Source organism: Trachurus japonicus, chromosome 18 (genome assembly GCF_045865225.1).
Source record: "Trachurus japonicus isolate A0001 chromosome 18, Traja_1.0".
Lineage (NCBI taxonomy): Eukaryota > Metazoa > Chordata > Actinopteri > Carangiformes > Carangidae > Trachurus > Trachurus japonicus.
The window spans coordinates 5,712,226-5,724,581 of record NC_140924.1 but is presented as its reverse complement, the minus strand read 5'-3'; positions in this window follow the sequence as shown (position 1 = coordinate 5,724,581).

The following is a 12,356-nucleotide window of genomic DNA, read 5'->3' as shown; positions in this document are numbered from 1 at the left end:
TGTGGCGGACTGCTGGGGCTACGGGGCTGGTTCGCCCTGTTGGAAGCCTTTCGGTGTTGTTGCTCTGTCTTCACGTGGTAAGTTGGCGTTGTCCGCCCCTCGTTTCAGTCTGTTCCGCCGCTCCCAGCTGATTGTACTGTCCTGCTCTGTTGTCCTAGACTACGCCTCCCGGTGCTCCGTAATGCCCTGCTGGTGAGGCCCAAAAACTGTTAAAGCCACCATCTTCTGGACCCGCTGCTGTTTTGGCTCACTGGAATTGCTCTGACTCCTCGGCTCTCCTGAGCTACGACGGAGTGATTGATACGCTCCTCACGGAGCTGGTGTCGGAGCTTGATTGTTACTTTAGGAATTTGTTTAGTTTATTAATTATTGTGAAAAGATTTATTTTGTAGTTATTTGTTTAGTTCGTTTGGCTAGCATCATTTATTCTTTTGTTTATTTTGTTTGATGAACATTTGTTTACTTTGGTTTGATTTGTTTTCTTATTTACTTAAAATACAGTGTGTGTGTGTGTGTGTGTGCATGCGTGAGAGAGAGAGGTTGGCGACACGAGCGCTGCATTAACTGGGAGGCTGGTTTATAATTTTGTTTCTTTTCTTTGTGGACAGGTGCTGAGGGCCAAGGCGGCGACCCAATCCCTGGTGGTGGTCTTTTCTTCACGAACCCCTTGTGTGTGTGTGTGTGTGGTGCCACGGGTGTTTTTGGTTAGTTACTCCTCCCCTTGATTTGATTTTGGGCCGCCGTAGCGACCCCAGTTCTGTCCACCCTTGCCTCCATGCCCCCAGTCCAAGTAAAATGCAGCCAGTGTTGATGTGACCTGTTGTTGATAATTGCAAATAAAATATTTTTGTACTTTTCTAATACGTCTCTGCCCGTGGTATTGAACCTGTGAGGACCTTATATACGAGAGAAAGGTATTAACTATTTTCCTTTAAGAATATCTATAACTATCTCCTGGGGCGAAACTCCCCAGGTGGCGTTGTTGGTACATTTTTCCACCCTCCACTTGCCACAAACTTGGTGTTGTCGGCAGGATACCACAATTAAAGGGGCAGAGACGCAATTTTTTTTGTCATTTGGATTTATTATTCAATTTTCTGTTCTTTCTTTTTTTTTATTGAGAGCCAGTATTTGTACAGCGTTAGAGCCAAAACAGCAGTGCTTAGTCCAGTGTTCGAGTTCTCGTACGATCTTGTATAGCTGTCTTTCAGGCAACATGGAGGAGGAGATGCAGCGGCTTAGGGAGTTGGTGCTGCAGCTTACGGCGGACAACGAGCGACTCCACCAGGAGCGTGCTGCTTCCCCGGGGGGCTCTGGTGGGGCTGCTTCGGCCTCCTCTGGTCCGGCTGGCCCTGCCCTCGCTGCTGGCGTCACAGCTGCTGTTGCAGAACGGTTGGTGGTGATCCCAAGAGACCGTAAGTGTCCTATGTTCAATGGTAAATCGGGCTTAGGTATTGTTGAGTGGACAGAAGAGGTCCAAGCGTGCGTGCGTGCTCGGCGCCTTCCTGCGGTAGAAGAGGCATTGTTTATCTTTGATCATTTGGAGGGAGAGGCGAAGGAAGAGATTAAGTTTCGCTCTGGTGAGGAACAGAGAGATCCAGCTCAAATTATCGCCATCTTAAAGGAGCTCTATGGTTGTAGCCAGTCTTATGTCACCCTTCAACAGGCTTTCTTTTCTCGGCACCAACAGGAAGGTGAAACACTGCAGGAATTCTCATTAGCTCTTATGGCTTTAATGGCACAGGTTGAGCGTCAGGCACCTGAGAGAATGCCCAACGCTGATATTCTTGTCAGAGACCAGTTTATAGAGCATGTCCTTGACTGCTCCCTCCGTCGGGAGCTTAAGCAGCTAGTCCGTCGCCAGCCCACCATCACCCTGTTGGCCCTGCGGACTGAGGCAATTAGATGGGAGAGGGAAGGTCTTCCAGGTGGCACTAGGGGTCGCAGTTCTTCACTGCCAACATCTTATGGCCTCCAGTATGGAGTACAGGGCCGTCTCCATCAAGCCCCTCAGGTCACTCCTCAGGAGCCAGGATTGGGAGCAGTAATGGATCTCTTGAAGCGTCAGCAAGAGCAGCTGAATCAACTTGCCAAGACAGTAGCTTCTCTACAGGCCCCTCCTCCATTGGGTCCAGTGTCCCGTTCTGGCCCTGTCATTTGCAGGAGGTGTCAACAGCCTGGCCATTTTGCCCATGAGTGTGATGGTGAGCGGGTTCCTCCCCGCCGGCGTGCTAACTCTGTCACTGCTTTCAACCCACATGCTGTCATGTCCTCTCGTTCTTCCCAGCAGTCGGGAAACTGAAGACCGCTGAGCTGCCGAGCCACAGCTCAGTTGGGGAGTCCACAGGCTCACAGCCAGGTGCTGCAGTTGAGCTGATTGCCCCTTGCCCAAACATTAATGTGTCTATTGGGGGGATTAGTGTAGAGTGCTTGGTGGATACTGGTTCCATGGTATCCACCATTACCGAAAGTCTCTTTTTGGCCCAGTTTGAGCCATGGGGCCATGACCGCCTTCGTTCTTGTCAGTGGCTACAGCTGCGTGCGGCTAATGGCCTCGCCATCCCATACATTGGTTACTTGGAACTTGATGTGGAACTGTGTGGCAAAGTGATGCCCTGTTGTGGGATACTTGTTGTGAAAGACCCCCCTGGAGCTTCATCTTCTGTCCCTGGAATCCTAGGGATGAATGTAATCCGTAGATGTTATCAAGAGCTTTTTGGTCTGTTCGGGTCTTCCTTGTTTGAGTCACCCTCTGTGTCAGGGGCACCTAGTCCAGTTGTGGCTGCTCTTCAGCAGTGTCACCAGTCTTCAGACCAGGTTATCTCGAGCCTCACTGGTGCCGTAAAGGTCCGAGGCAAGCGGGTAGTGCGTATACCTGGGGGAATGATGAAGATGGTCACTGCTACCTGTCCAGAACAGTTTTCCGGTCAGAGTGTTTTATTTGAGCCTCCTGGGTCTGGGTTACCAGCCGGGCTGTTGGCGTCCCCATGCATGTTGAAGGTTGTTCATGGTACTGTGAGTGTTCCAGTGGTGAATGTTGGTGAAGCAGAGGTCCTCCTTTACCCCCGGACTAATCTTGGTGTCTTGAATGCTGCTCAGGTTGTCAGCTTGCCTGCAGGGGTAACTGAGGTGGGGTCAACCGTGGCCACGGTATCCTCCCAGGCAGCCACCCCCTCGGTCCTCGATAGGGTTGGCTCATTGGATCCATCGGCTTTAACTGAGCAGGAACAGGCCAGTGTGAGGTCTTTACTGGACAGGTATGACTCAGTCTTTGCAGCTAATGAGGGGGATTTGGGGTGCACCAACCTCATCTCACATGACATACCTCTGCTCGATGATGTCCCTGTCCGGCAGAGGTATCGCCGCATCCCTCCCTCAGAATATGAGGCAGTGAAGACGCACATTAACCAGCTTCTTGAGTCACAAGTCATCCGTGAGAGCAGCAGCCCTTATGCGTCTCCCATTGTGTTGGTGAGGAAAAAGGACGGGGGCTTGCGGCTGTGTGTGGACTATAGGCTCCTCAATAGTAAGACCAGAAAGGATGCCTTCCCACTGCCTCGTATTGAGGAGAGCTTGGACACACTTTCAGGAGCCCGCTGGTTTTCTACCCTCGACCTGGCCAGCGGGTACAATCAGGTGCCAATGGCTGAACAGGACCGCTCCAAGACCGCCTTTTGCACCCCCTTTGGTCTTTTTGAGTTCAATCGGATGCCCTTCGGCCTCTGTAACGCCCCGAGCACTTTCCAGCGGCTGATGCAGCGGATGTTTGGCGATCAGCAGGGTCAGTCCCTGCTGCTTTACCTCGACGACATCATTATCTTTTCATCTTCTGTTGAACAACACCTGCAGCGGCTGGAGATGGTGCTCGGGCGGCTTCAGAGAGAAGGCCTTAAAGCCAAGGCGGAGAAATGTGCATTTTTCCAACAACGGGTATCGTACTTGGGCCATGTCATCTCGAGTCAGGGAGTGGCGACAGACCCAAAGAAAATTGAGGCTGTGGCCAGTTGGCAGCGCCCCAGTCACATCTCGGAAGTGCGCTCTTTTTTGGGTTTCGCCAGCTACTATCGGCGCTTTGTCGATGGTTTCGCCAAGCTGGCCAAGCCCTTGCATCAGTTAGTAGCCAATCTTGCTGGCACCAAGTCAAGAAAGGGGTCGGGCCAGACACTGGGGACCGCCTGGACGCCTCAGTGTGAAGAGGGCTTCCAAGCTCTGAAGGCTAAGCTGGTCTCCGCCCCAGTACTGGCCTACGCGGACTTCTCACGCCCGTTCATTCTTGAGACCGATGCCAGCCACAGTGGGCTCGGGGCGGTACTTTCACAAGAGACGGACAGTGGTGTGAGACCGGTGGCTTTCGCCAGCAGGGGTCTCCGGCCCACTGAGCGCAACATGTCCAACTACAGCTCTATGAAGCTGGAATTTCTTGCGCTCAAGTGGGCCGTGACGGAGAAGTTCCGGGAATATTTGTTGGGGCACAAATGTGTTGTGTACACAGACAATAACCCGTTGAGCCACCTTCGGTCCGCTAAACTTGGAGCTGCAGAGCATAGATGGGCTGCGGAGCTCGCTTCCTTCAATCTTGAAATCAAATATCGTTCTGGGCGCAGCAACAGGAACGCAGACGCACTGTCACGACAGTATGTGTCTGTCCCCCACTTGGCCCCTCCATCTTGGCCTGGCACTTTGATCCCCAGCAGCATTCAGCAAAGTGCCCAGTCAGGTCCTGTTGTGTCTGCTACTCAGTCGTTGATTTCCATTCTTCCATCCCACTCTGCATCTGATCTCCGCTGTATGCAAGAGGATGATCCTCTGCTGAAGGAGGTGTTGTTTTTTTGGAACCGTGGGTCCCTTCCCACCTCAGTTGAGAGGCGGCAGCTTTCCCAGTCAGCAATTGCACTTTTGCGTCAATGGGACCGCCTGGTCAAAGAAGATGGCGTGCTCTTCCGCCGGGTCTTTCGTCCTGACGGCGGTGAAGAGTTCTTTCAACTTGTCTTGCCTGCTGTGCTCAAGCAGGAAACGCTGCATCAACTCCATCAGGACCATGGCCACCAGGGCATAGAGAGGACAACTGAGTTGGTCCGGCAACGTTGCTATTGGCCAGGGATGTCTTCGGATGTTAAGAACTGGGTCCAGCGGTGTGAGCGCTGCCAAGTCTCCAAAGACTCAGGGCAGGTTCCACATAGTCATATGGGCCATCTACTTGCATCCCGGCCAAACGAGATCTTGGCCATTGATTTCACGTTGCTTGAGCCCTCCCGCAATGGACTTGAAAATGTTTTAGTTTTGACTGATGTGTTCAGTAAATTTACAGTGGCTGTCCCCACCCGGGACCAACGGGCCTCAACGGTGGCCCAGGTTTTGGTCTCTGAATGGTTCTATAAATTTGGTGTCCCAAGTCGCCTGCATTCGGACCAAGGCAGGAGTTTTGAGAGTTCCTTGATCTATCAGCTCTGCGCTTTGTACGGTGTTGCCAAGTCCCGTACTACCCCCTACCATCCAGCGGGGAACGGCCAATGCGAAAGGTTTAACCGGACCCTACATAACCTTCTGCGTACCTTGCCAGCTTCCCGCAAACGGGACTGGGCTTCTTGTCTGCCACAGGTGCTCTTTTGTTATAACACCACACCACATCAGAGCACCGGTGAGTCACCCTTTTATTTTATGTTTGGGCAGGAGCCTCGTCTTCCGGTGGACTTCCTCCTTGGTCGTGTTCAGGATCCAGTGCCTGGTGAGGTACAGGACTGGGTTGCTGAACATCGAGCTCGACTTCGAGTTGCTTTTGAGGGTGCACGTGGACGGCTTTTGGCTGCAGCTGACAAACGTAAACAGAGACACGATCAACATGTCCGGGTTGCACCTTTGTCTGTGGGCCAGTTGGTGTACTTGAGGGACCATGGTGTGAGAGGTCGACACAAGATCCAAGACCTCTGGAGCTCCGTGGTCCACCAGGTTGTGAGGGCTCCTGCTGCTGAGGGAGCAGTCTACACAGTGGCTCCTGTTGATGACCTGGATAGGACCCGCAATGTGCACAGAGACATGTTGAAGGCTGTGGTCCAGCCTGAGGTTGTAGTTGCTCTGCCTCCGGTTCCATCTTCACCAACCTTGCCTCCATTGGTAGCCTCTGCTGATGACTCCTCCAGCAGTGACCTTTGGTTTCTAGTGTCTGAGACCTCTGCACCACCAACTGCTGCGCCGCCACTTGTGGTGAGTCCTGATGCCCCTTCTGGCCCGGCTGCGACACCGCCCCAGGCTGCGTCCAGCTCAGCAACATCCTTGGATCATGGGGATTCATCACGGCCAGCTTTTTCCCTGCTCCCAGTTGACCAGCCTAGTACCAGCCAACACTCGCTGCGTCGAACCACTCGTCCCACTGCTGGCAGTCATCCAAATGTCCACCATCTTCCTCGGTCAGCTGGTTTCCATGGCCATGCTGCTACCCAAGACCCCGTGTCTAATTCTCAAACAGTTGTGTTTAGACCGTGGTGTTAGTTCTTGAGACTTCGGTCCATCGTCGGGTCGACGATCCAAAAGGTGGAGGTAGATGTGGCCGGAGCACGGCTCACTCCTCCTCACAGTGGGGCGCTGTGTTGTTCTGGTGCACTGATTTATGGGCGGGGAACACACCTCTATATAGGAGTCTGGTTTTACCTGGCGCGCGCTCTCTTCCCGTTCCGCTCGTCCGTGGTGGTGGCTGTGGCCTGGTGTAGCGGAGCTTGGGTTGGCGTTGTGAAGCCACGTGGCTGCATCAGCAGTGAAGCGTCTCTGGCGTGTTGCCAGGAGAGGCACGCTGTTTCCCTAAGCGCACAGGTAAGGCGCACTGATGCGCACCGCTGCTTTCTCTTCCACTCATCTCCCGACTGTTTGTTGATCTGATTGTTTCTGCTGCAGTGTGGCGTGCTGCTGGTGTTGGTATTGGTGAAGCCGTTTGGCTGTGCCGGCATTGGAGTGTCTCTGGCGTGGTGCCAGAGAAAGACGCACGTTCCCTCCTTCAGCGCACGGGTAAGGCGCGTCAGAACACACCGCTGCTTTCTCTTTTCATTCACGTGCCGATTGTTCTGTGACATGGTTGTTTCTGCTGCAGTGTGGCGGACTGCTGGGGCTACGGGGCTGGTTCGCCCTGTTGGAAGCCTTTCGGTGTTGTTGCTCTGTCTTCACGTGGTAAGTTGGCGTTGTCCGCCCCTCGTTTCAGTCTGTTCCGCCGCTCCCAGCTGATTGTACTGTCCTGCTCTGTTGTCCTAGACTACGCCTCCCGGTGCTCCGTAATGCCCTGCTGGTGAGGCCCAAAAACTGTTAAAGCCACCATCTTCTGGACCCGCTGCTGTTTTGGCTCACTGGAATTGCTCTGACTCCTCGGCTCTCCTGAGCTACGACGGAGTGATTGATACGCTCCTCACGGAGCTGGTGTCGGAGCTTGATTGTTACTTTAGGAATTTGTTTAGTTTATTAATTATTGTGAAAAGATTTATTTTGTAGTTATTTGTTTAGTTCGTTTGGCTAGCATCATTTATTCTTTTGTTTATTTTGTTTGATGAACATTTGTTTACTTTGGTTTGATTTGTTTTCTTATTTACTTAAAATACAGTGTGTGTGTGTGTGTGTGTGCATGCGTGAGAGAGAGAGGTTGGCGACACGAGCGCTGCATTAACTGGGAGGCTGGTTTATAATTTTGTTTCTTTTCTTTGTGGACAGGTGCTGAGGGCCAAGGCGGCGACCCAATCCCTGGTGGTGGTCTTTTCTTCACGAACCCCTTGTGTGTGTGTGTGTGTGGTGCCACGGGTGTTTTTGGTTAGTTACTCCTCCCCTTGATTTGATTTTGGGCCGCCGTAGCGACCCCAGTTCTGTCCACCCTTGCCTCCATGCCCCCAGTCCAAGTAAAATGCAGCCAGTGTTGATGTGACCTGTTGTTGATAATTGCAAATAAAATATTTTTGTACTTTTCTAATACGTCTCTGCCCGTGGTATTGAACCTGTGAGGACCTTATATACGAGAGAAAGGTATTAACTATTTTCCTTTAAGAATATCTATAACTATCTCCTGGGGCGAAACTCCCCAGGTGGCGTTGTTGGTACATTTTTCCACCCTCCACTTGCCACACAGGGTTGATTATTTAATTTCATTCCATTATGTTTTTGTTTCAGTTGCTTTATCTGCAAAATGACTTTAAGTTGAACTCTAGTTTTAGTTTTTTATGAAGGAGTTAAATAGATTGTGGAAGTGTCATGAACAAAGAGGATTCAGACAATGGAGTCAGCTCATGGGTCAACGAAGTTCCTAAACGTGGTGAGAATTGTGCCAGAACTACCAAGTGATGAAGTCAAATTGTGCTCTAATCGCCTTCTACCTCTGGTCTGGTCTTCACCAACACTTGAGGAAAACATTGCCTTTTTATAATTCATGGTTGATGGTTTGATCTCCAGCGCCTCCAGTGTCCTTGGGCAAGACACTAAACCAACACTGATGCTGATGGATGAATGTGGCAGTTGCATTGTAAAGTGCTTTGAATGGCTGGTAAGACTAGAGAAGTACTGCATGTTAAAGGACAATTCCAGGCGAATTCAACTCGGGGGTGTATTTTCCTATCATTTTAGGTCTAAAAGAAGGAATCTGAAGATTTTCAGTTTAATTGCTCCTGTTTTGTGGTAGTTGTGTCTGTCCCCGCATCGCCACGGCAGCAATGAATGGGAGTGGATGTAAGTTCCGCTGTTTCGGCTGTTTACATCCCTCAAAGCCACAGACAGCGTCAGATGGCGACTCGAACATGCACCGAGAAGTTTATTTACTTCAAGCAAGCCGACATGTTTGTAAAACTAGATCTAATTCAAAGTCTCTCGGAGTCTCGCGCGAGACCCAGTTGCCGTGCTCGGTGTGTTCACATGCAGTGGGAAAAGCTACCATTTGTGTCATAAACACAGTAATATCAACTCTTTACTTGCTTCAAGTAAAAAAAACTTCTCTGCGCATGTTTGAGTAGCCACCTGACGCTGTCTGTGGAAAAAAATGTACACTTCAAGCAAGTAAAGAGTTGATATTCCTGTGTTCATGACACAAACGGTAGCTCCGACTGTACCTGAACACACCAGCACTGCAACTTCGGGCTCGGGCGAGACTCCGGGAGACTTTGAATTAGATCTAGTTTTACAAACATGTCGGCTTGCTTGAAGTAAATAAACTTCTCGGTGCATGTTTGAGTAGTAGTGGGGTCAGATGCATGTGTAATTTTTCTCAGTCATTTCAAATTGGTGTTAAAGTTTGGTTTTCACTTCCAAGTTGAAGTTTAGGGTCTACAGAACAATTTGAGTCCGAGTGTCAAACACACAGATACAAAAATGGCCTCTAGGGGGCGCCGCAAAATATGTAAACTGCTACAACTTTTGATTGTGCCACCGTGCCGCCCGGTCGATGTTTTAATCTCCAGCATCCTTGGGCAAGATACTAAACCCCACATTGCTGCTGATGGAAAAATGAGACTTCAGATTTGTGCAACAGTGATTTGCAGAAGCTTTTCTTAAAAGCTGGAATTAAATTTTGGGATGTAGGTTTGATTCAAAATTGAAATATGTTTAAATTTGTCATTCATATTATTTAAGACTGAATTTAAAACATTTTGTGTGAAATTTCAGTGGGTGTAAAACACTAAACTGATTCCCCATTAGAAAAACCTCATTTGCCTAAGAACTCAAAATAGAAATTGTGTTTACTATGTTGTTACTATAGGATTTTGAATGTTGTTATGGTTTTTTGGGGGGATAATTGTGTTTTTCACTGGACAGTAAGTTGCTAGAGTGCTAGAGTTTTTGAGGTGGGATATGTATGTTCTGGTATATAGACGCTAGGGGGTAGTTCCTTTTTGAAACTAATAATTATTTGCCTTATAAATGTTATATCCTCAATAATCCATATGCACTGCAGATTGAAGCAGATTTCACTCTGCCAAGACGCCCTAAAGTGCAAAATGTCACCTGTATATTGATGTTGTTGTGTCTAAATAAAGTGAAAAATGTCCTGATAATCATTCTAATTGCAAATGTGTTTTGATTTGTGTGGTGAAATGTCCAGCGTGATGTAGGTTTGCACAGCTGATTTGAAGTTATGTGAATGTATGACTGGCTGCCTCATGAATAAACAATTGACCGGCATCTCACTGTGAAGCCACAATGGACAAATACATTTGCCCCATCCAATGTCCTGGGAAAAAAGTGGTGAAAAGTAAACAAATACGTAAAAAAAAATCTAGTTTTGTAACATACAAATAAGGCCACAGTCCTGGTCCCAAACACATAAAGTCAAATACTATTGATGTTGTTGAAAAGCAGTGAGATACATAAAAGAAGGAGGATCAGCAACTTCCAAGGTTGATGTTTCAGATTCACTTATCAACATGTATTTATACACATCAGAAAAGATATTTACTCATCATGGCTCTATACAACACACAACAGAAGGATACAGTTATACAGGTATAACAGTACCGTAAACATCAGCACAGTAAAACATTTTGGTAAATAGAATCACAAAGCATATCTACAATCAAATAACATTATCATGCTATATGTAAATCAGTGGAGATGACCAGTTCATAGACAGAGCCAACTGAGATACTGGTAAAGGCCACAGTGTCACTACATGAGTGACTACTGCACCGATAAATGAAAATGTTCCTACTTTGAATCACAGCCTGTGGTCGGCAAAACATATGCAAAAAAGTCTAGTCTGCTGCAATCTGTCAATCTGACACAACACACAAAACACATATAAACATACACAGCTATAGCAGTCAGTCATTGTGGAGACAGATACTGGGACGATCAGCGCTTAGAACTGCAGGTACGTTTACTATTTAATTGTGGTTATCCTTTTTTTAAAGCTGGCCTGTGGAGTTTATACATATAAAACAATGTCCGTTACATTGCAGCCACTGCCAAACGACTTATTAGGATGATCATTGAACGCATCTCCACCACACAACAGTCCCTGGTTTACCCAGGAGCGCAATTGCTTCTGAGGAGCGACTTTCCCGCGCTGTCGCACAGGGAATTACGCATGCAACGCAACACGTTCGGATTTGACGTAGGGTTTAGAGCGCTGGTAAACAGAAGAGAAGAAGAACATGTTATCTTATTTTTGTCTAGTCTGATATGCAGCCGGTGGAAGCACTGACACTGCAGCCACCGGAGCGGAGGAGACCCGACGGCGGATTCGTCCCGCCCCCCTCCCCCCCGACACGCACCGTACCGTAACTGGAGAGATCCGCCCGGTGAGCGCGTTCAGAGTCGACCACCGTACCCCCCCTCTCGCTGACCTCCGCGGTCCTGGACCGCACAGGTACCAGGAGACCAAGACCCCCTGTCATGTCGGTCCTCCACCCTCTCTGATCCGCCGCAAGTTGCAAGAGCCCCGCGGAGCCGAGTCTCTCCCTCCTCTCCCACACTTCAGCACCTGTCCTGGGCTACAGCTTGGCTCGCTCCACCGTCCTTTACTTTTGAAGTAGCTATAACTAATAATAATGCAACGTATAGCCTAACTATACACGCACATGAGTGATCAGAACAGTAAATTGTTTACACTACTTTTAAAAGGAGTAAAGTCATTTAAAACGAGGAGCGAGCCGAGCCGACACGGTGCAGCCCAGGACAGGTGCTGAAGTGCGGATGAGAGGAGGGGACAGACCGGGCAGGAGCAGAGGCGTCTCGTCGGTCCACGGCCGTCTTTAATGTCCCGAGACACCTCTTTCAATCCGTTTAAGGTTATTTGTTTGTGTTTAGGGAGGCTATATTTGCTTAGAATATTTTTTGGCAACCAGAAAAGCAATGTTTGACCCGGCGTGGCGGCGCCATCACACTCGCTCGCAAAAAAAAAAAGACAAGAAAAAAGGAAAGAAAAAACGCACTTTACACATTTTGGAGGAGGGAAGCGCGTCACAGCATCATTTTTATTAAATCATAGTTTTCTCTAAATTAAGACAGTGTGCGGGACTATTTTTCACCCAGCCCCCCCCCCCCCAAAATGTAGGCCTATGTATAAAAATATGAAAATAAATTGCGTGTAGGCCTAGATATCGTTTAGGGATTTTTTTTTTTTTTTTTTACTAAACGTTTACAGTTTCATTCCGTGTAAACGTTTACACATGTATAAGGTCACACCCCTAAATAAATGCCAAAGCTGAATGACCACAACTTTTTTTTCTCTTCCTACTTCGCCAGTCACCTGGTTGCCTGGTTACCTGCACTTACCGTTCGGGAGGGAGGGAGGGAAGGGGGGGGTTCAACGTCATCGAACGGCGCAGGCTGACTGTTGCAGTAGCCTACTCGAAAAAAAACACGGCTGATGGCTCGTAATGAGCAAAGCTCCACAGGGCAGC